Genomic DNA, 21,565 nt, shown 5'->3' on the forward strand with positions numbered 1-21,565 from the left:
TGTCCCTCCTGGCCATGCAGCTGGAGCCAGCGTTATTATCTCTTCTGAAGGAATGCAGTGTTTGCCTGCCCTGCTTGTGCAGCAATATTCTTCCTGAAGCTCATCTCTCCCGTATTTAACAACCCTTTAAAAGGAATGTGGATGTTCTCATGGGTGATTTATCCTGATCTGGTTTTGTGCTAGCAGATTTCTTTAGTTCAAATGACCCTTCCTTTTTTCTTTCGTTTTTAGCACACACTACACTTAAAATGAGCAATGATATCCTTTGTCACTTTCCAGTCTCATAAGGTTAAAGTTTGAGCTCTCCATATTTATTCTGACAGAATAAGCCTTTTCTTTTACTCATCCCACAAACTCCATACTGAGCCTTTCTGGGTAGCTGACCAAACTGGTTCCACATAGTAGAACTTTTCACTTTGCATAGTGGAACATCAGCCCTTTCCCCATGAAGCTTCCTTGCTAAACACTCTCTACCTTCAGTATTTGCAGGCTCTGCTACCTCACATCAGGGTAGAGTCAAGCCTTCATCAATCCAACTTCCAAAGTTCCTGTCTTCTCTTGGGTCCAATGGCCAAACCCAGCTTGTGGCAGAAGTTTTTGGTATAAGCCCTTCTGCATCTGGCCTTGAATGTTGCATTTCACTTCATTTCTATTTAAAAGGCCAAGCACTGTTTTTTGCAATAAGCCCAACCTTAGCAATGCTGGTACCTCCCACTGTGACACTGTCAGCAAATTTAATGAAAGTGCAGCTCTACTCTTGCTATTTGAATCACTAATGAAAAATAAAAAGTGCAATTAAGCTCCAAATAGTTATGTCTCCCAAATCTATATGATTGCATACACTCTGGTAATGTTTTACCTTATTTACAAAGAACAGCAGTGATTGTTTACTAGTTCATTCACTATACAACCTCTAAGAACATATATGGAAGTAAATTGTTTACCTCTGCATGACTGCAAGGCTCAGAGAGAAGAAGAGGGTGATCACTTATTTGTGCACTAATAGATGCTGACTTAAGTGTTGAATTTTTCAGAACATTAAGAATGATATAAAGGGAAAATTTTATAAAGTTTCTGCCTTCTACACAGAGCCAAATCTTAGTTATCAAAACTGATAACTCCTGGTTCTTCTCAGATATTGTAAATTAACAAATAAAGAGATGATGTGGTCATCTGAACAAATAGTCTTTATGGTACAAAGGCTGGCAATACAGGTTGAAAGAGTAAGAAAAGAGGAATACAGGACTACAAGGCAGCCAGCAGTCTGCTCCCCTCCATCTGGTTCAGAACCTAACAGTGAGATTACTTTGTAGGATAAACTGTTCCTCTGGCACATTGGAGAAACAGGGAAAATCAGCGCTGCTTCTCTGCAGCCAAGCCCTGGCTCTTCTCATTCAGGATGGACATGGTAGGGTTGAGTGACCTGTCCACCCTTCATTACTTCTTCAGCTAAAGCAAACAGGTCTCTGAGATGAGTCTGTGCTTAGAGGAGCTCAGAGGCTGATGCCACAGGGGCATGGCCGTATTAACCTTTACGGTCACTGCATGGCTCTGACAGTCCTCACAAAGCCAGCAGAAATAACTGAAACTCAGGAAAAGGACTCCTGCAGAAAAACCAGTGACATTTCTGGTGAGTGAGAGAATGATGTCTTCTTTGGTAAGGAGACAAATCTTATGTGCATTCTCTGCTAGGACATGGACAAAGTAAAGGGGTGCTCCCTCCATGATGTCATTTCTTTGCCCTCTGCACAGCCTTTAAATGTCTGTGCCTGGGAAAATGAGATCTGATGGAGACAGTATATTTTGAGGCAGCCTGGGGCAAACCAATGTAATGCTATTCATTTTTTCCCAGGAACCTGTACACTTATTAATAATGAAGAAAATTCCAGCATGTAGGCTTTGATTTCTTTTCCTTCTCTGAATCACAGCAAAAAATCAAAAAAGTGCAATAGAACACTCAGACAGCAAAAGGGTTGCATTTACTTACAGACTGATGTCAGTCCAGCTGAAAAGCTGCAGCCCTTTGGTCAAGTTTGTCTCATGACTCTTGTGTATCTTTTCTTGCTCCTTCATGCACTGTGACTTGCTCATAATGCAACCCTACCAGGAACTGGAAACAGAATTATTTCCTTATCTTCTTCTGGTGAAAATATTCAATTAAAAAATCAACTAAAATTATATCATTTTTCAAATAGGAAACTGTTTAAACTAACAAAGCTATTTCTGACAAAAATATTTTCAGTATAGTCCTTCGTGCAGTCCTAATTTGAGCCTGTTCAAACATTCATTTGGATGGCAAAGAATCAGACCAGCACTTTGGCACTGTATAAATAACACATATTCCTTCTTTGGGCAAACACAGTGCCCTTTCCACAATGAAATGAGAGCATTTTAATTTGATGCCAGAGACAAACCAGCGTCACTTGTGTTCATCCAGTGTTAAAAGGATGAAGATTGGTTTTTCTCCCCAAATCAGTTTCAGGCCTGATGTGAGCGTGGTGAGTGACCGGCACATGGCAGTGTGTGACTCCCTGTCCCACAGCTGAAACCACAGCTTCATTACTGCTTTGCTCTAGCTGCAATTTAGCAATTTGTGTTTGGTCTGCTTACAAGCATTAATTAATTGCTGCTTTTCAGCCTCATAAACACGGAAATGGCAAGTTTTGCTGATGATGTGTTCTTGTTCCAAGGCTTTGGTTTGTCCTTGAGTGATGTCTGGGGTCTGACACTTGCTGCTTTGTATGGTGCCTTTAACTGTGGGCTAGCAGCAAACCTGCAGGCTGGAATCATGCCTAAGTTCTGCTGTCAGCTACACTCAATGTTGGCTTAATAAATCTTAGGAAAGAAAGAACTGTAGAAAAATCACTGTGGAGACAAGGGACCTGCCTGTGGGAGTAATTCAAAAACCCTGCAGAATTGCTACACTCATAAGACTGTCTTAGGTTTGACTATTATTGAATCATAGGTTTTGAAATATTAGTTCTGTGACACAAAAGCTGATTTTTTTTTTAAATTCAGATTCTTAGTAAATGAAAATTCTGAAAGGATCGTGAAGCATTTTGTGTCACGTGTATCTGCATAGCTTGATTCTCATTTTACTCATGTTTCTTCTGCTTCATCTTTGAGGAAAAGCAAAGGCACCCACTTTTGGCATGAATTTGCATTCCAAAGACGGTCAGTTTGACACAAAAACCAGTATTGCCTTATGCTCTTCCCACTTCAATACACCCAAAGGAAATACCTAACTGCTAAGATAAGTGATATTTTTCTTTTTCAGGCTTTAAAGATGCAGAACAATTGTCAGCCTGGCACAATGATTAACACACTGAATTTCTTTTAAACCTTAAAGAGGGTAGTATTTGTCTCCTACATTTTACTTTTCTAAAATTCAAGCCTCCAGAACTGAAGGCTGTCCTGAAAGTCTCTACCAGTGCAGAAAGGGAGCCCTAGATGAAGCATTTCCTGAGAACCTGGTGTTACCACATTATCTGAAAGAGAAAGATTACTTCATTGCTACAAAACTTTCAGTCTCTTTTAAGGTAGTCTATGTCACCAACACCTTCTATTCCAATAGGATAATTCTTTGCCAATACCTTAGTTTATTTGTCCTGCTTCCTGTTAAACTGCCAATTCACCAGTAGTGATCCAATTACCAAGAGTCTGCTAAGACCTCACCCTTCACCCTTATCCAAATTCTGTCCTGCAGGGAAATAATTCTTTCCCTGTCCTCTAATGAACATGTCATTCATGAGTGCAAGCTTTGCTATTATCGCCTTCCTAATGACCAGAAAAATGGAAATGAAAATATCTTTGGTGGCAGGAGCTTGTTGACTATTGTGATTACCATGAGAAGAAAGCCAGTCTGGTCCTGGAATCTGTATAATAACTTTGTACTGGCTACACTTTTTTCTTGTATTCAGCCTGAAAAAGCAGATTGTAGCCTGCTGTATTGTCTAGAGCTGCACTGGAGAAACACAGCAGGCTTCAGCTGGAGATTACACCAGTCAAGGGTATTTTGGTTGTTTATAACCTCCCACTGATGAGATGAGACCATATAGATTTTTAAAAATCCATTTATCTTTGTATTTCCTGGGGGTGATAAGTAATATCTCATTAAAAAAAATAAATCTTTAAAAATAAAGCAAAAGAGAAAGGCCTCCTTTGGAATTAACTCTGCAATTAAGTAAATAAGAGAGGTTGTCATCCTTGCTTTTATGTTACCTCACCTTGTAGTGCTGCTGATGTGAGTCATGCTGGAGAGATTATTGAGAATCTGATCTGAAAGTCAACCTGAGGAAAAAGAGGAGAATAATTTGGATGCACATGTTTGCTCAATATTTGGTCAGTATCTTCTGTTTACCAACTGTTCTTCACAAAAACAAGGAAACTATTGATTCATAGCTGTGGTAACTGCTTGGCAGGTATGAGTAAAATATTTTACATGCTATTATGCTCTTTTGACCCATCCTGCCCCTTTGGGTGGTGAAATTTTCTGAATTTGTAGAAAGGCTTCCTTGGTTGGAGTGAAATTTTTAGTACTTTTGCAGCAACAGAATTATTTACATTTCTCTTTTTTCCATTGTCTTTCTCCCACTGTTCTCCACAGACAATAGCACGGGTGGTGGGGGGGAAGTGCTAACAGCATGCATGGGAGCAGTCTCATTATTTGTAAACTGATTGTGTGGAAAACATCTGTTTTCTCCTCAGTTTCAATTGTTTGTACACATCCACTGCTTCCAATGATGCAGTGCTGAGGAGGAAAAAGGAAAACAAAACATAGCAAATCTGCCGTGCTTCTTGGTTGTCCCAGTGCCTCTCAGCCCTATGTGTGCAGTAGCTTCCATTTCATCAACAAGAAACGATGAGGCACGGAACTAAGTGTACTAGCTGAACTCAAGTCAGCACTGTAGTGGCATCTAGAGAGTCTTTGTTTGTGTATGCAGATCAGTAAGCTTTGCCTTTTTGCACTGCAGTGTGGACCTCTGAAGCCCCATTGCTCAATTTTGGGTGCTCTGCTTACAGTTTTCTGCTGGAGGTAACCATGTGATGGCAAACAGCACTATTCAACTGTATACCAAGGGTATAAACAGGGCTACCAAACAGAAGAAACATTCCTTGTACTTTAATAAGTCTTTACATTTATCAAACTTTAATGTTGTTGTCCCTTCTGCCTCCCCCATTTCAACAGAAGCAGTAGATGAGGTTTCCTTAGGGTTGACATTTGACAAAGAAAATTAAACCAATAACATTATGCTTCTTGCCTATTTCCAGTCAGCTGCTTTTCTTCACTGCTGGATTCTACTTCTCTTTACAGAACAACCTTTTATCTTACAAACTGGAATGCTGATGGGTCTCATCAATTACATTCAGCAAGGTCCCCTTTTCTCGTCAGCTGGTCTTTCTTCGCCATCCTCACTGCAACCTTGAACTTGAATTTGTGGTCATTGTTTTCTCTGAACATATTGACTTCTGCTGCATGGCCTGTACATGCCTGTGCATTATTTATGCAGTTTCACTCAACATGAGCCTCTTTTGATGTTTTCTTACAGTGATATCAGAAGGTCCCAAGCAAGACCAGGAATTCAGCTCTATATATCCAGTACTTCTTGTACAGCAAGAAGAAATACTGACAAGAGAACTATCAGGGGCAGAAATGGGTTCTTACCTCCCTGGGTTAATCTTTTCACAAGCTTTACACTATTCATGTCCTCCAAGACCCTTTTATGCAGTAGCTCATAGCCTCTTCCATACTGAGATGAAATTCAGTAACTTTAAGTCCCTGTTATCTGTTCATTAAGAATGTACTTCCTAGAGCAGGCTTTTCTAAAATGTCTTATCTCAATGGACACAAGTGCCTGTACATATTCTGGTATTGCTAATGGACTTTAGCTTCTTTCTCATTTATTGCCTTAAGGAGGCTTCTTTTCCTTCCCATCCTGACTTTCTGACAAGTAAGTTTAGATAAACAGCAGCCCTTAAAATGTTAAATTTTATCTTTACTCAACCCCACACTGATATGATTCAGTCCCATAAAGAGGTATTTTGCAGAAGTCCTGTTGGGGAAGGTGAAACAGGGAAACCTTATGAATGTGATTGTTTGGCACTAATTTGTGAAAATATGAAGGCTAGAATCAAAGTAGAAATGAAAGCCTGCTTTGAGTTATAGGATACTGAGTACTGGTTAACCAAAGAACAATAGCCTAGCCTGCTAGAGGAGAATCCCTGTTGATAAAACAATGTCCTTCTGCTGATAAGAAGAAGTCCAAAAGTAAAGAAGCAAGGAAAGAACTTGTAAAGCTCTGTAGAGTATAAAATGCAACACTGTATGTTAATATAGGGAAGCTCATAGGTTGTATGTAAATTCTTTAGTGGGTGTGTCTCTTGGTGATTGGTTACTAAGAATTAGAATATTCACGATAGAAAAAGATGTATTTGATTGTAACAAGAACTTCGCTCTCTTAACTCTTAGCTCTCACCTCTCTTACCTCTTACCTCTGAACCCCTCCCCCTTATCTCTCTCTCCCTCTCCCCCACTCTTAACTCTCAGCCCCCTCTCCCTGCTCCTACCCCTCTCGTCCTCCCTGCTCTCTCCCTCTGGTTTTTCCCTCTTTCCCTCTGTTTCTCTTACTCGCTCCCTCCCCCCCTTCCAACCTCACCTCCCCTGCTCTACCTGGGCTCTCTCCCCTCCCCCGGACCACGTGGACGCCGAGGCTGGTGGTGAACACGGGTCTCCCCTCCTTTTACCCTTATAATAAATTGCTTATATCTGAACAGCTTGACCCTGGAGAAGTCTCTCACCGCGAGCGAGCGTTTTTACATCCCCAATAAAATCCCACACAGAAATTCTGCCGTAAGCTTTCAGTCTTCATTCTAGAGCCTGACTCTATAAAACATTCACAGTAGGGAAGGGGGTCAGGACATGTGAAGATAAGCACATTCTGAAGTTGGTTCAGATTACTCCTTGTTGACATAACTTTTATCTCCTCTAACATGGTGTTTTCCAACTGAAATAAGAGTTTATATTTTATAAACTGTCCCATGATCAAACCCCCCTAAAAATCTGGTTGTAACACCAAGTTTGAAACCAGATGTTCATTGGCATGATTTTCCTGTTTCTCATTCCCAGCAACTGGCAGGACAGAAGGGAACACAACTTTTGTTTCAGATCCTTTGACCAGCGGTCCCAAGGTTCCTAGGATGGCCTAATATTAAAGGCTCTTTAAGACACAAGCACTGCCAATTCTCACAATGGCTTTGCTCAAAAAGGATAGGAGTGTGTGGGAAATGACTGTACTTGAACACAGAGGAAAAAAAAACACCTTTCTTGAGGAAATCCTCTTCAATTTTAAAAAAAATAATTTCCATGTTATCCATCAGGAAAGGTGCTCTCATAATCCTCATCCTTTTTAAGGGGTCATGTTAAAGGGTATGGATTCTTCTTTAGAAGAAATACTAAACTGCAAGTGGATGAATTCCTCTTCCTTCTCCACCCCCAAAAACAAAGTTTGATCATTTTACTCCTTCAGTTCTACCATCAATGTTTGTTCTTTATTTATCACCTGGAAATATTCTGTATTCAATACCAATTCAATAACCTTGTAAAAAAAGAAAATCTGTCTTTCAATGTATTTTTTATCCTTGCCATGGCCAAAGGCACCAGTCCAGCATCCATAAAACATCTTAAAAGAGAAAAAACTGTACAGAACACACCACTGATGGACCTGCTCTTTGCATACTATATTTTGCTGATGTTGAGTGAAAAATAAAAGGCAGAGAGGGCACTTGTTTCACCCACCTGAACCCACAGACCCTATAAGCAATATGGCTGCACTATACTACAGGAAGAATATCAGTAAACATCCTGGCAAAAGTAATTTTGCAATTCAAGGTGCTTACTGCAACTTTTCCATTTCTACTGGCATATTGGCTCTTTCCCTTACTATTCTCCCTTTTCTCCACCCTTCAGCCCCACATAAGTTACTGCTCTGCAAAAAATGACATTACCTCATGGTAACAGTACAGCTTGCCAGCTTTTGCTTCAATGCACTTCTTCTATTGTCTGTCTTATACAATGTAGGCAAACCACAATGTCTAAGGCAATTATGTTGCAGAACAAATAATAATGCTCTTGAGCTGATGAGGGCAATGATCTGGGCTTTGTATTCCCTTGGACACAAAGTATTTGGCTTAGTTGACTATTTTATTTACAAGTTAGATTAGTACCCATAAAGTAGTACCTTTTGAGGTACTTTTTACTTAATTATAGCTCACAGCCCCTGAAAGTAATTCTGCTTGGATTTCTGCAATCATGATAACCAGATCTTGCACAGTGCTTTTCTTGCATAGGTCTCAAAGCACTTGATGCAGGAAGTTAAGGTAATTCCACAGATGTAAAATCCAGGAACCTGAGGAAATGGAGGGAATTGTTGAAGCATACAGAATTTGAATAGAAAAAAAATAAACAAAAATGGCATAGAATAATATTAGTTCTTAGCATTCCTGACATTGCAACATAATCTTGAAGGAAAAATATGGTTTCCAGTTTAGGGGGAAAGCAGAAAGACCCTAAATCCAGAGGAATTAAAAGTATCCAGCAGAGTGTTTATCAAACTATAAAATATTCCTCTCCTTTCTTTTAATTATTTCCACAGGAAAAGATGCTCTGGTACAGAACCAAGTTTCTCTTTCCTCACAACTTTTAATAGTAATGCTGTGGATCCAGACTTTTTATTTTCTCTTTCTCTTAGCATGAGTCTGTGGTTCTGGAACCTGCTCTATTTTAGTCAATGTGTTGATGAACTACTCAAAGAAGCACAACAAAAGATTATAAATTCCATGGAGAAGGTGAAGATGCTTTGGGCACTAGAAGAAAATCATGAAGATTTGAATTACCCCTCAAAACCCTAAAATCTGACCACTAGAAATATGGTCTCCAAAGTCCATTGTGCAACACAAGTCATATGCTTATTTTCAGCACATTTTGAGTAGTGTGGTTGAAGTAGAGGTTATTTCTGGCTGTTAACAAAAACCAGATAACACCAGCTGTCCATTTTTAAAGGATTTGTATAGAGATGATATTGACCCTAGCATTTTAAAACTGTCAAATAATTTTTAACTTGGGTGAGAGTCCAACATCTAGGTAAAAATCTTTCCACTGTCATTCATACCAGCCTTAGGACAACTAGAATTCTCTAGATGAAGAGCCAGATTACACAAAGTGGATTTAGATCCAAAGATTCCTCACAGTGTTACAAGGAGCATACATAATGAACAGCTGCATTAAATGTTTCCCAGCTTTTTTGCCCAGGTCAGTCTGTGACCTTCATGGTACATATACTTTAGTAAGACCTAAGTAGTTTAGCATTCACATCAAAATCATGATATTACCTGATATATTAAGATATCTTACACAAAAGGTGAGAAAACTGCATTAGCTGACAAATAGATGTGTCTTCTCATTAAGGTCAGAGGACACAGGCTTATATAACCTTCAATGAGTTAGGATTTCACAGGAAAAATCTTAAAACCAAACAGCACACTTTAGGTCCCTACTGTCCATCAGCCAAACACTGCAGTCTGTTTTGAAATAAGGAAGCTGGGGAAACAAATATCTTGATATTTGTTTTCTTCTCTCATGCACTTCTATAACCCCAATTTTGTCATTGATTTCTGTTGTGGTGAAATCAAGGGCTGATCCAGATAGCTGACTGTCAGCATGTTCACGTGCCTTTGCAGCACACTTTGATCCTTGGGGGCAACAGAAGAGGTCTGACAGGCTCCAACTGCAGGCACAGATCAAGCCATGGGAGGGACAGGCTCTGCAACCAGGTGATCAGAAGTCATCTGGGAGTGGGGCATCTGCATCCTGTTGGCTTCCTTTAAAAACTCTATCTTGAATCTGTCCTCAATTTTATGCCACCTCTTTTAAAAGGGAGTATTGCTTCACTGTATTTGCTTAGGTGATACATCCAGTGGGGTCAAAGGCCATCTTTTGCAATGGAGTTATATCCTTTTATGAGAATATGTTATTGTAAACATGTAGCAGACCTCTCTGGTAACAACAGAAATATTCTCTGGAGTCTTGAACACAATTTTTATTGTGAGCCTTTAGCCTCAATGCTCAAAAAAATCCAGAGCAAACTTCTCCCAAATTATTTCTATATTTCAAATTTCATTCCCTGTTTTTTTTTTTCCTGAGGAATACAGACTTTGAAGAAATAGTTGCTTTGAGTATGAATAATAGGATCCTAGCTAAGAAGCTTTCAGTTTGTTCTTAAATGATGAGAAGTACTGATTTGTCTCTAACAGAACATTTACACACTCCATGGAGACATCAAGTACAGAGATGTCATGTGGCCTCTTCATTAATGGAATGACAGCAAGAGGGAAAGAAAGCACTTGAGGGATTAATACAATAATTACTTTAAAGATGCTTCTGTTTGAAGGAACTTGAAGAAGTTTCCATCATTCTGCACAGATTAGTTCATTGCAAACAACCTAAAGCAAAGACTGGAATTCTCACTAACCATGTGAGAATGGTCCAGGTCCAGAAACGCACAAAGGCCATTCACTGAACTTATTTTTGTTAAAACTTTTACACTTAGCTGTCAGTACCAACATTCATATCCTTGCCACCTGGACTGAAAAATCTTTTTCTTCTCTGTGAGTCTCAGCTTTAGCTATAGCTCATAAATTAAGTCACTAAATTCAGTTAATTCTTTCACTGCAACATACCTGAAAGCACCTCTCTCTTCAGCTCCCACTAAAATAATCTCTCATACATCTTTCATCACAGTTACTTCTACCTAGTCCTCCTAATTCCCACAACAGACAGCAGTTACAGCAAATCCCATAAAGCACTTTCTGTTTGTTCCAGTTTATACCTAACTCAGCTCCAAAAGCAATTTAAAATCTTGACAGAGAAAAGCCTGGAACCAAACATGTGAACTTCAGGCCCAGCAAGGTCCAGGTGCCATGTTTAAAAGGGAAAGGAATGCCTTTTGATGGTAGGGCTGGGTCTATGGAGGTGGTTGCCTATTATTAATATTAGAAGGGTTTTTTCACTGAAGCTCTAGGGAGGTTACGGAAATCATCACCAGTAGTCTGGGAAAGATGGAAGTGTCCTGCTGTTCAGCAGAATGGTGCTTTGAGAGATTAAAGTATATGGAGCAGCCTCTCTTTCTAAATACTTTCCAGTCTATCACCAAGTGGTGCCTGCTAATCTATTGGAAATCCTTCCCAGGCTGTATCACAGTATCTCCACACTATTTCTTCCTTCTCAATTTAGTATCAAATTCATTTGTTTCATCTCCACTTGCAGTTCTCCGAGCGTAACTTCTGCATGAATCTCCACTCTCTCATCAGCCTGGCAGTTCTTGCCATATTGCTTTTCCATATCATTACCCCTTCCCTTTCTCTATTTTCTCTGTATTTCCATCCATATCTTTAATAGTCTCTCAGTTCACCCCATTAGAAAATCTTACCTCTATCCCTATAACATCTTAGAAGCATCTAAATGTTAGCTCACACTACTTGGTTAGGCAAAGAAAATGTCCTGTAGTTCATCAGATATTGGTAAATTAGCATCTCAGTATTCATACATCACTACTGAAGACAAATTACTTGAAGAGCTTCACTGTCTCTGAACTTGTGATTTTTCTTATGTTGGATTATTGAGGAAAGGAGACAGGCATCTAAATATAAATAACAAAAAATGTAGTTATGTAAGAATTTGGATGTCAAAATGAATTCATATGTGCTGGGATAGATTCTTATTGTTGTCCTCACATCCTTAAGATATTCACAGTAATGACTCTTCTCTATTAAAGGAGTGGTGCATAAGGAAAGCACAAATAGGAAACTGAGGACAGGACTTGAAAATTTAAACTCTGATTTTAATTTTTTGAGGATTTTATTTAGCAAAGAGATCTATAGAGAAAATACCCATATCCTGCTTACTTTTAAATGCTTGATATTGAATGTGATGGTGAAGCTGTCAAGATGATTACAAAGAATAATATTATAGTTTGTATTCTCTAGACTACAAACTATAAGAGGGTAACTCTCTTAACATATTAGAATGGACTTTCACAGATGAAAACTGACTGTATTATATGTGAGAGCTACCAGATCTGATGAGCTACAGGGGCCATGGGCACCTGGACATCAGTGTTGTGATGGCAAGTGCAATATGTAAAGATTCTTGCCATATTTGGAAGCCAGAAACAATTATTTCTCTGTAATACAGCGTGTGTAAGTTGTAGTTATGCAGAGGGATTCACATTTACCTGTGCTTATCAGAAGCTAACGCATCAGAAGGGGTTTTTTGGTTCTACAGAAATTATTGGGAACAAGTGCCTGATGTTATTTAGGTACCACATGTAATGTTAGCCACAAACTAAGCTAATATTCCCGCAAAGAAGGAAAAAACCACTCCCTAATTTGAAGCTTCCTTGTTACCTAAGAGGGACAGAAACTTTCCTCAGAATAGTAAAAAAGATGGAAATGCCACTTACCTGTCTTCCTCCTTCTCAGTTTTTTCCAGTATGGGCTGTGCACTAAATGTTCACATTTTCCATGCATTTGTGACCAGGGTATTCACTACAGTGTTTTTCTGAGAATGAATATTGAGTCTGGCAGCATGGAGAACAAGGCAGACGGGCTAAAAGCCCTGACACAGGCAATTCTGAGTTCAGAAATACACCTTATGTCCTTCTGTTTCCAGCTCCATGGGATTTTTGTGAGAGAATTTCTTCTGCATAGTACACACTGTGTTCTCCTTTCCTTGTCTCCTCCCTGTGAAGTCAGGTCACCATTATCATTTCAGTCTCCCTGAAGCTTTTCATGACTTCTGCTATCACTAAATGTAATATTTGCTCTCTGCACTCTTGTCACATCTTGTAAGGAAGCACTAAGGCTGGAATTTAGCAGCCCTGTGGAGGGGATTGCAATTCCCAGACAATGTTCTACAAATTGACAAATTCCCTGTGCCTTTATAGTGTGTAACCGTCAGTAGTTGTTGTCTTTCCCCATTTTATTTTGTTTGTTTCCTGAGTACCTCTGGGGTTACACTGGGGCTGCCTGGGGCAGATGACTTTACAAGGTGAAAGTGCCATCAGACACTTCCATCCCTTTTGTCCAGCAAACACTAAGAGACTTGCACTGATTACATTTTTTGTGTTTTTGAGAACAATCAAGGTCCTGCCATGCTGATTGATCCCTTGTGTTCCAGATGTTACAGTCTCCTATCTACATCAAAGATAAATTATGCAAGCAATGAAAAGCCATAAACTATGAATAAGGCCTACTTAAAAGAGTAGGAAATGAGAAAGTTGATGATTTTTATTAAATTTGTGTAGATGGCAACTATTTTTAAGACTGAAGAATCCTGCCTTTGAAAGGGCCCACTCCATGAAGGGAGGAGTTTTATTTAAGATCCAAAAAAATAAAACAATATAAAGATCCACGTATAATTAGCAGAATAGAATGAAATCATCATGTCCTTTCAGGTGTGCTGTAAAACAATTTACTGCCTGAAGATTTGAGCTATAGTATCATACCTTTCCCTGTGCAAAGGCAGCAGTTTTGTGTTAGAGACATTAACAGCTCTCCAAAAGCCTTCATTTCTATCAACAGTAGACAGGGAGAGGTTATGGAATGCTTCACATGATTTTTTTTTATTCTTTTTTTATTCTAAGACAATTATGAGGCCTGTAGACATTCTGAAGTATTAAAATAAAATATCTACCTCCATTAAGGGATTAAGAATAACATGCTCTCTGTTTTATAAACATTTTATTTTCTCCAAGAGAGAAAAATATCCATACATTGAAGTTACAGGAGTGCTGTGCTGTGGAAAGAAATTGGTGTAATTGAATGAGATTCTTCATTAACTGCAAACTGATTATCGTTTTGCCAACCCATCCCAGTAGTCTCCCCACACAGAAGTGGACAGTTAAAACACACCTTCTCCATCTGCTTCTCTTCCTTGTCAGGGATAAGCTCATGGTTTGCTTCCCTCACTTCTCACTCATCTGCCTTTCTCCTTTTTCTCTCTGCTCATTTCCCATCTCACGCTCATTTCTTTCACCTCATGCCCTTTCTCTCGCATTTTGTGTTTTGCATAAAGTATGCATTTCACCTTGTTTCCCTGAGATTCATTTTCGTTCATAGTTGCCAATGGTCTTTATGGTATCCCAGACCATCACCACCATCAAACTGAATGCCTTTGTTATCTATAAATGAAGAAGCTCTGAAACCTATAAAAGGAGCCAGTGAATGTGGCCAGGCTTTTCTTTTTCCTAGGTAGTTATCCCACATTTGTATTTTACCTAGTCAAGCAGGTGAATAGACTGGAAATGTCCAGTTTGATTGTTGTACGACAACAAAATGCAAAAAAGTTGTTTTCTGACAGGATAAAACATTTGAAACAAAAATGCAAGTTTGAAAAAAAGAGAAAACATGAGCCCAAAGAGCAATTACATGAAGAGAGCTGTCCTGCTGGAGCTACGTCCTACTTGCTTAGGTCAGGGGTTATTTAAGCACAAGTAGCTTTGTGTTTCTCTAATAAACTACAAAGGGTTTGGATCATGGTTGGTATTTCCAAAAGCAGGTGCTGACATAGTTTTGGATACAAATCACAGCATCCAAGTATGCTTCACGTTACAGTCAAAGGAGGGAAAAGCTAAACTAAACTACAGATTTGAACAAAATGAGCGAATTCATTTCTCAAATTTCATCTCCACAGTGTCTTTCTTATAAAATAACTGTTGATCAACAGATATTCATGGCAAGCTTTTGAAAAATACTTACATTATTATGCAGCTCTCAAATATAGAATATTTGTGAACTGAAGAGTGGTAATGTTCACTAAATGCAATAAATACAAACTATATCCCTTTAAATTTGTTAAAGCTATTCTAGACTCTTAAAGGACTATCTCAAACAGCTTTATCTTTTCTTCCCTGTATTTCTTGATATTTGTTTTGCAATGGGAGTGAAAAAAAATTCCTTTGAAATGCTGGACCAACCAATGTTTTTAATCTTTCCCATTTTTTCCCCTGTGGTTTAAACCAAGTTACTCTCTAGATCTTCTCTTCAACACCCTGTCTTTAAAGGATGGTAAGGAGAATTATTTTAGTCATCTTTTTTCCTATCTTGTCTATTTTAGCCTAAAGTAATTGAAGGCCAGAATTCTCTCTTTCTTTCCCAAATGTTGCTTAGTCCAGAGATAATAGCTGGTATCACAAAGAAGGTGTTGCGAGACAAACAACCCACAATCTCACAACTTTTGCTAATAATTCCATATAGTTTATAATGTGTCTATCTTAGGTGCTTTTTTTTTTCCTGGTGGAATTCACATCTGTTCAATGTTCAGAGAGCAATTTCTCTGGAGAAAGCTGTGGAAGGCTCTGTAGGGAAAGGCAGTGTTAATTTCTTTCTTGTTAGCTCAGTTTTCTGCCTTTAGGACTCAGCATATGCAAAAGCACCTATTGAATCCTCTATAGTGGATATCTACTAATCAATAGGCAATTTTGCTCTTGCTGAGTCCAAATGGAAAATGATGCAGCAGAAAAATTTGCTAGGCTAAAACTTGAAGTCCTTAGTTGTTCTCACCTTTATTTAATCAAATCTTGAAATAAACCAGAGGAACTACAAGATTTATCTTCCTACATTTTTCTTATTGTTGAGTTTATCTGAGAGGTTACTTCACCCTCTTACCCAGAAAACAAGAAAGAGGCTGTTATCAAATTAATATCAGCCATCCTAACCAAATGCTCTAAATTTTTAAAATGTTGACAACCACATTTCACTTACAATCTGTAAATTTGACCTTTATTAAGGGATTTCAAGAGACATTAAAAAAAAAAAAAACAAAAAAAAAGCTTTTTCTTGGTGCAGCCTGAATAATTCTGAAGCAGATAATTTTCATTATATTGCAAAAAAAAATACCCACAAAAAACCCCAAAAAAACCAACAAAGTCAGAATGAATATGCAGAGGGATGAGGCAGGTCGAAGTAATTGTCCTCTGATCAGCCAGGGATTTAGAAGAAAGGGTTAAGCACTGCTGCCCATCTTTCCACCCTCTTCATAAAATCCCAGACTAAAAAGTTGTAAGCCCTTACTTTTCATGACCTTCCTTTAGTTCCTCTGGGACTCAGAAAGGCTTTGTCCAAAACAGAAAGATTTTGAAAACCTTTTAGTTGGACATTGATTCGAGAAAATGAAATTTTCTTTGTGTTCCTTTGCAAAGAAGCCCTATGAGGAAAACAATTCTTCCGAGCTTAGAAGTTCTATATCATGCTGTTTCTTCATGTGTTTCAGAAAACTTCTGTTCTCATTCTTCAATTAGGGCAGTCCTGAGCTTCCTTCAGAGAGGAATAGAGAGGATTTCAAATATTTCTTCTTCTTCTTCTTCTTCTTTTTTTTTGTCCCACCACCATCTGCCATTTCGTCCCTCCAAATGTGAGACATACAGGATTACTGAAGCTCTATTGTACCAGGAAAATATGAGAGGGTAAGAGGAAAGAAAGTTTGAGTGAGACATGAAGATGATGAACCTGAGTTTCTGCCAAGCCTGAGACATCTCAGACTCCAGTGGCAGACTTGAGGCCATTAAAATGAGTGGGACAAAAACATTACTAAAGCATCTTGATTCCCTATGGATGTGGACAATTCCTGAACAATTCCTGAGATGCAGGCAGAGAACATGTGAATTCCATTATTTCTGTTTGCTACTTACTAAATGAGTGAATTTTGAATAGAGCTAGGAGTGGGTGTTTTGAGCTGGTCTTTCCAGTCCTGAGGAGAACAGAAAAACAGCAGCTCTCCAGTGCGTATCTCCACTGGATATAGATGCTTTTCCATATCTCCAGCAAATCTTCCCAGAGCAATATGGCTTTTGAGCCTCTTCCCAGTCCCTGCCTCAGCTACCTGTTCATGGTTCATTTCAAGAATATGTAACCTTATGAAAAGCCTGCTCTTCAAACGTGGGAACATAATGAAAACCTCTGAATTTTGCATTAGTACATTCAAACCTGGCACCAAAAGCACTAGCAGCTGCACATGTAAATAAAAAGAACAGTTGTGCATTTTAGCACAGCACCTGCCTCTGGCACAGGTATCTTTGCCTTGCTAAGGAGAATTATTACACATTAGCAGAGAGTGTGTTTGTGATTTGGAACTGGCTCGTCTCTTTCCATCTGTCTCTAATTCAAAAATAAAAATCTCCTCCGTAGTTTCTGAGTGTAGAAGTTGCCATTGCTTATGTGTTAAAAGTCATGGTGACCCTGGTGAATACACTCAGAAACTCAGGTCTCTGGGCTGAATTGAAAATGTTTTTCTCAGTTTAGGATTCATTATTGGGAAAACCTTGTTAAAGAAAAGGCTGTCAACATGAAAAGTCTCTATCCCATCAGCAGTTAACTTTCCTATATAATGATTTATATTCCACACAGTCCAAAGTGCCCCAGTGAAACCAGCTCTCCTGGGAAAGATAATGAAGGCTTAAAAAATCTAAATGATCCCCCCCCAAGCACACATTGTTCATCACTGACTATCTCTGGGGTATTTAGAAGTGAAACCTCTCTTCCTCTTCTATCAATCTTCCCCTCTCAATTTTTCCTCCATTCTAAGATCAAGCCATGTTTCCTGTCTGTGTTTCCTTAAACTGATGTTTCCAGTCACAACATCAGATCAGGCTGTGGCACAGATTTGGTCCAGGTCAGAGCACACAGTCAGGTTTGTGCCTTAGAACCCAAACACTGACAAAAGCAGAACCTCACTTTCTGCTCCTATGTCAGCAGGACTTAACTGGGTATAAAATCTGCTCATATAGGGTAAAACTGATCTTAACAAACAGGAGTCTTAGTGGGAGATATATATATATATATATATATATATATATCTGTTTGGCCTTGTTTTTTGGGGGTTTTTTTGGGTGCTATTTTAAATATAAATCCGTTCCATGATCTGGTTTTCGTATAAACACACACAATTGTGTTGGTACACCTGTGAGGTGGAGGCAGGGGCAGCTGGGAATGCCCAGTGCTGGGATACCTTCTTGTGGCTCTGGGGTATGGGTTTATGACCTTAGTTTCTGTCACCTTTAAAAAGTGACAAGGAGGGAACAATCTCTGGCTAGTTTCCCTCTCCACTTTAATTTTTTTTTCTTCTTCCACAGCTATTTTTCTGCCTGTATTTCAGCACACTGACAAACTCCTTAGTTTCTGCTATTGAGAGAGGTAATTAACACAGGTGTGTTAACTGTGCAGGTGGAACCTTATAGATCACAGTAAATACATTTACACAATAAACACGTTACTTATGCTTTTATACTCCCATACAACATGGGCATTTTAATATCATCTTCTGTTTCAGGGTCACAATACACAGCACAGTAAAGATGGAAATTAATGCATGTCAATTTAAAACTTTGTGCCTGCAATTTCCTTGAGGATTGGTAGGTAAGGGAGAGAAACCTGAAACTGGTACAGATGGCATTAGTAACTAAAGCAAAGGCATGTCCTAAATAATTGTCTCATTATGTTTCCCAAGTTCATAGACTAGACAGGAATATGACTGTAGCTGACTAGATATATCTGGTAAAATGAGGAAAAATAGAAAATAATTTCCAGGCTAAGCCTAAAAATCTTTTAATTTTTCTGACACACCAGAAGGCAGTTTCCTGATTATTTGGCTGCTACTGAGTTCATTATGCCTTAGCTTAGAGATGAAGTGACTTGTTTCTCTGAGGAGGTAAAAAAAAAAAAAAAAAAAAAAAAAAGAAAACCCCAGAAAGAAATGTGATAAAGGAAGTGATTTAGAGGAAAGTGGCCTTTAAACAGAATCCAAGTATTTTAAATCATCTGTGAGTCAGCATGACACACTATCTTTATATAAATTTCCTTTTTTTCTCTCTTGCTCATTGCTCTCTGTTTGCCATTCCCCCCATGGTATGAATTCCCATGCATCCCTGCAGTTCCTAGAGAAGGGAAAACCTGCTGCACACTGCCATTTCCACAGGTCTTGAGGAAAAGATACTGCTGGTAGGTGATGTACTGGAAGTTTGCTGACCACTGTCCAGGCCTGTCTGGAACTCAATTAATCCATAAGCCATTAAGTAAATGGCACTTTCCCTGTTTCTCTGAAGTATCAATGCATTAGTGCAGTCTGCTTAGGATCCAAGCTATTAGAATCACAGAGTCAGGAGTACCCACACCCTCATTGTTTTCAGGGAATTCGGCCTCATGCCTTGCTCCTCTCACTATAAAGAACACAAATCATATTTGCCTCTTTTATTTGAAATTCTTTTTGTACTTTCCCTCCTATTTATATTCTCCCATCCTTCGCTCTGGAAACCTTCCCAGAGCAGCTTCCCCTTTCCTTACCTGCCCTTCTCTGGGAAGCACACTGCTGCCAGCTGCCTTCCCAGGGGAGTTGAGGCAACCAGATTTATTGCAAGGAGACAACATGAGCCGTTCCCTTGCCTGGGCTGGGAGTGAACAGGAACAACAAACCCTTTCTCATCAGTTCACTATGTCACCAACACATTTGAAGCTTTCTGGTCACCTAATGTAGCATCTAGTCAGTGCAAGCATTTTGCTTGTCAAAAGGACAGAAAACTATACTTGGCAATTAAGACACCAATTAATAGAACAGTTTCTGTGGTAGGTACTCAGGTGTCCTGTGTGACTACGTCCCCAACCTACAGGCCTCCATTGACCTATCCTCAAACAATGCCTCACAGTGCACCAGAAAGGGACTCCAAAATTGTTTTTTATTTATTTATTGTAATTTATTTTTTCTTCTATTGGGATGAAAAAATCGCATATGTGAGGAAAATCTGAGTAAACTGGTACTTTTACCAACTTGCCTTAGTGAAGAATGCAAGTTTTGTCCTTACCCTCTTCTGTCCTGTGTTGCACACTTCCTACTTTACATTACTTTGCCTCTGGAATGATGAGTAGAGACTTTTGCCTGTTCAGGCTTTGCCTACAGCTTGCTTCGTGCAAATATCTTTTGCAGTTCTTATCCTGGATAGGAAAAGGTGCCTGAATAGGAATGAATATCTATTTGTTGGCTTGTTAATACAGCAGGACTCAAGGGGAAATGACTTCTATTCACTTGCTAAATTAAGTAAGGTACATGGCTTCTCTTTGTCTCCTTTATTCCTTCTATAAAATGAGAGGTGCTTGCTTTCTTTGTCTGAAACAAACAATTCCCTCTTTACGTGGTCTTGGATACTTTGATGTTTTCCTGGATCTTTTTTTTCCATTCTGCTTATAAAAATAAATGTCTGTATTGTGTAGTTGTGCCCAAAACAGCATCGATGAATCATAATTCCAATGCTTCTGAACCTTCAGTTAAGCTGCTTCTTGCTTCTACTGATGAAAACTCTAAGCTCAAACTTGTGCAAACTGTGTCATGATTCCTGCCAGCCCCTCCAGGCAAGTGCTGCTTCTTACTACATGCAAGGTGATGTCTTTGGATGGGCTGTCCTTTACCTATTTGCCTCAAGTCTAACTCAAGAAATCTCATCTCTTGATCATTACAGGTTTCTTCACTGTGAGGAGGTTCAATGAGCAATGCATAGTGCTTAATTTCAAGTTAGGCTCAAACCAAGACAGTTGTTTTTCAGGTACCCCAAGACTGCCACCATATCTTTTAGCCTTCATCCAAGCCTTAAGTTTTGGTTTATGAGCTGTCAGGTAACTGCTTGAGCAGTAAAGAAACCACAGATTTGAGTAATGCATTGGTAGCAGGTAGGTGAAAAGAAGTCTACTTGTAGCTGTGCAAAATTTGAGAAGAGTTAACACTTTTAAAGGCAAAAGTTTTGATTTAAAAGTGCCTTATCATCAATAAGCAGAGACTCATCAGTAATGATGAAAGGAGAGGTGCTGTACAGCACCATTGGCCTCTAGTCCTGCTTCCCTTCAATGTCTCTCCCTGGACACTTTCAGTAAAGTTTGTTCTTTGGCTCTGCTCCAATGGTTGGCTTCCTCTCACTGACTACTTGAAATCAATTCAGATACCCAAAACACTGGCTGTGGCAAGTACAAATAACCAATATTTATCAGATGCTTAAAAATTACTTAGCAAAGACAACAGGGTTGCTGCTTGATATTTATTTTATTTTGAGTGTAGAGAGCCAAAGTCTATGATGTTATCTTAGAGAAAATGCCTGGGTGTGTCAGAACCAAAAGACTGATTGCAGAATATATGTGGTTGTCAGCACATTCACTGTGAGACTGCTCCTTGCTCTTTCCATAGAACAAAAAGGTCTTCTCGTGGGATCACTACAGCTGTATTGTGCCTAGGGATGCTGGAACTGGGGTTTCCCTTCAGAAACAGCCCAGTTCAAACTCTGTGCTCACACCAGAATAACTACTAAACAATCTCTGAAGGCAATAGAAATGTTCCATGGTGAATGAAGGGGAAGCAGAAGAGGATTTGGTTCAAGCAGAGCTATTTGTAACTAAGTGGTATTTGGTGAATTTGGTGCTAACCTTTGCGACCCCTATTGATGGCTGGTTCCTTACACTCAAATATGTTTGCTGTTGCTAC

The sequence above is a fragment of the Parus major genome, chromosome 1A (genome assembly GCF_001522545.3).
Source record: "Parus major isolate Abel chromosome 1A, Parus_major1.1, whole genome shotgun sequence".
Classification (NCBI taxonomy): domain Eukaryota; kingdom Metazoa; phylum Chordata; class Aves; order Passeriformes; family Paridae; genus Parus; species Parus major.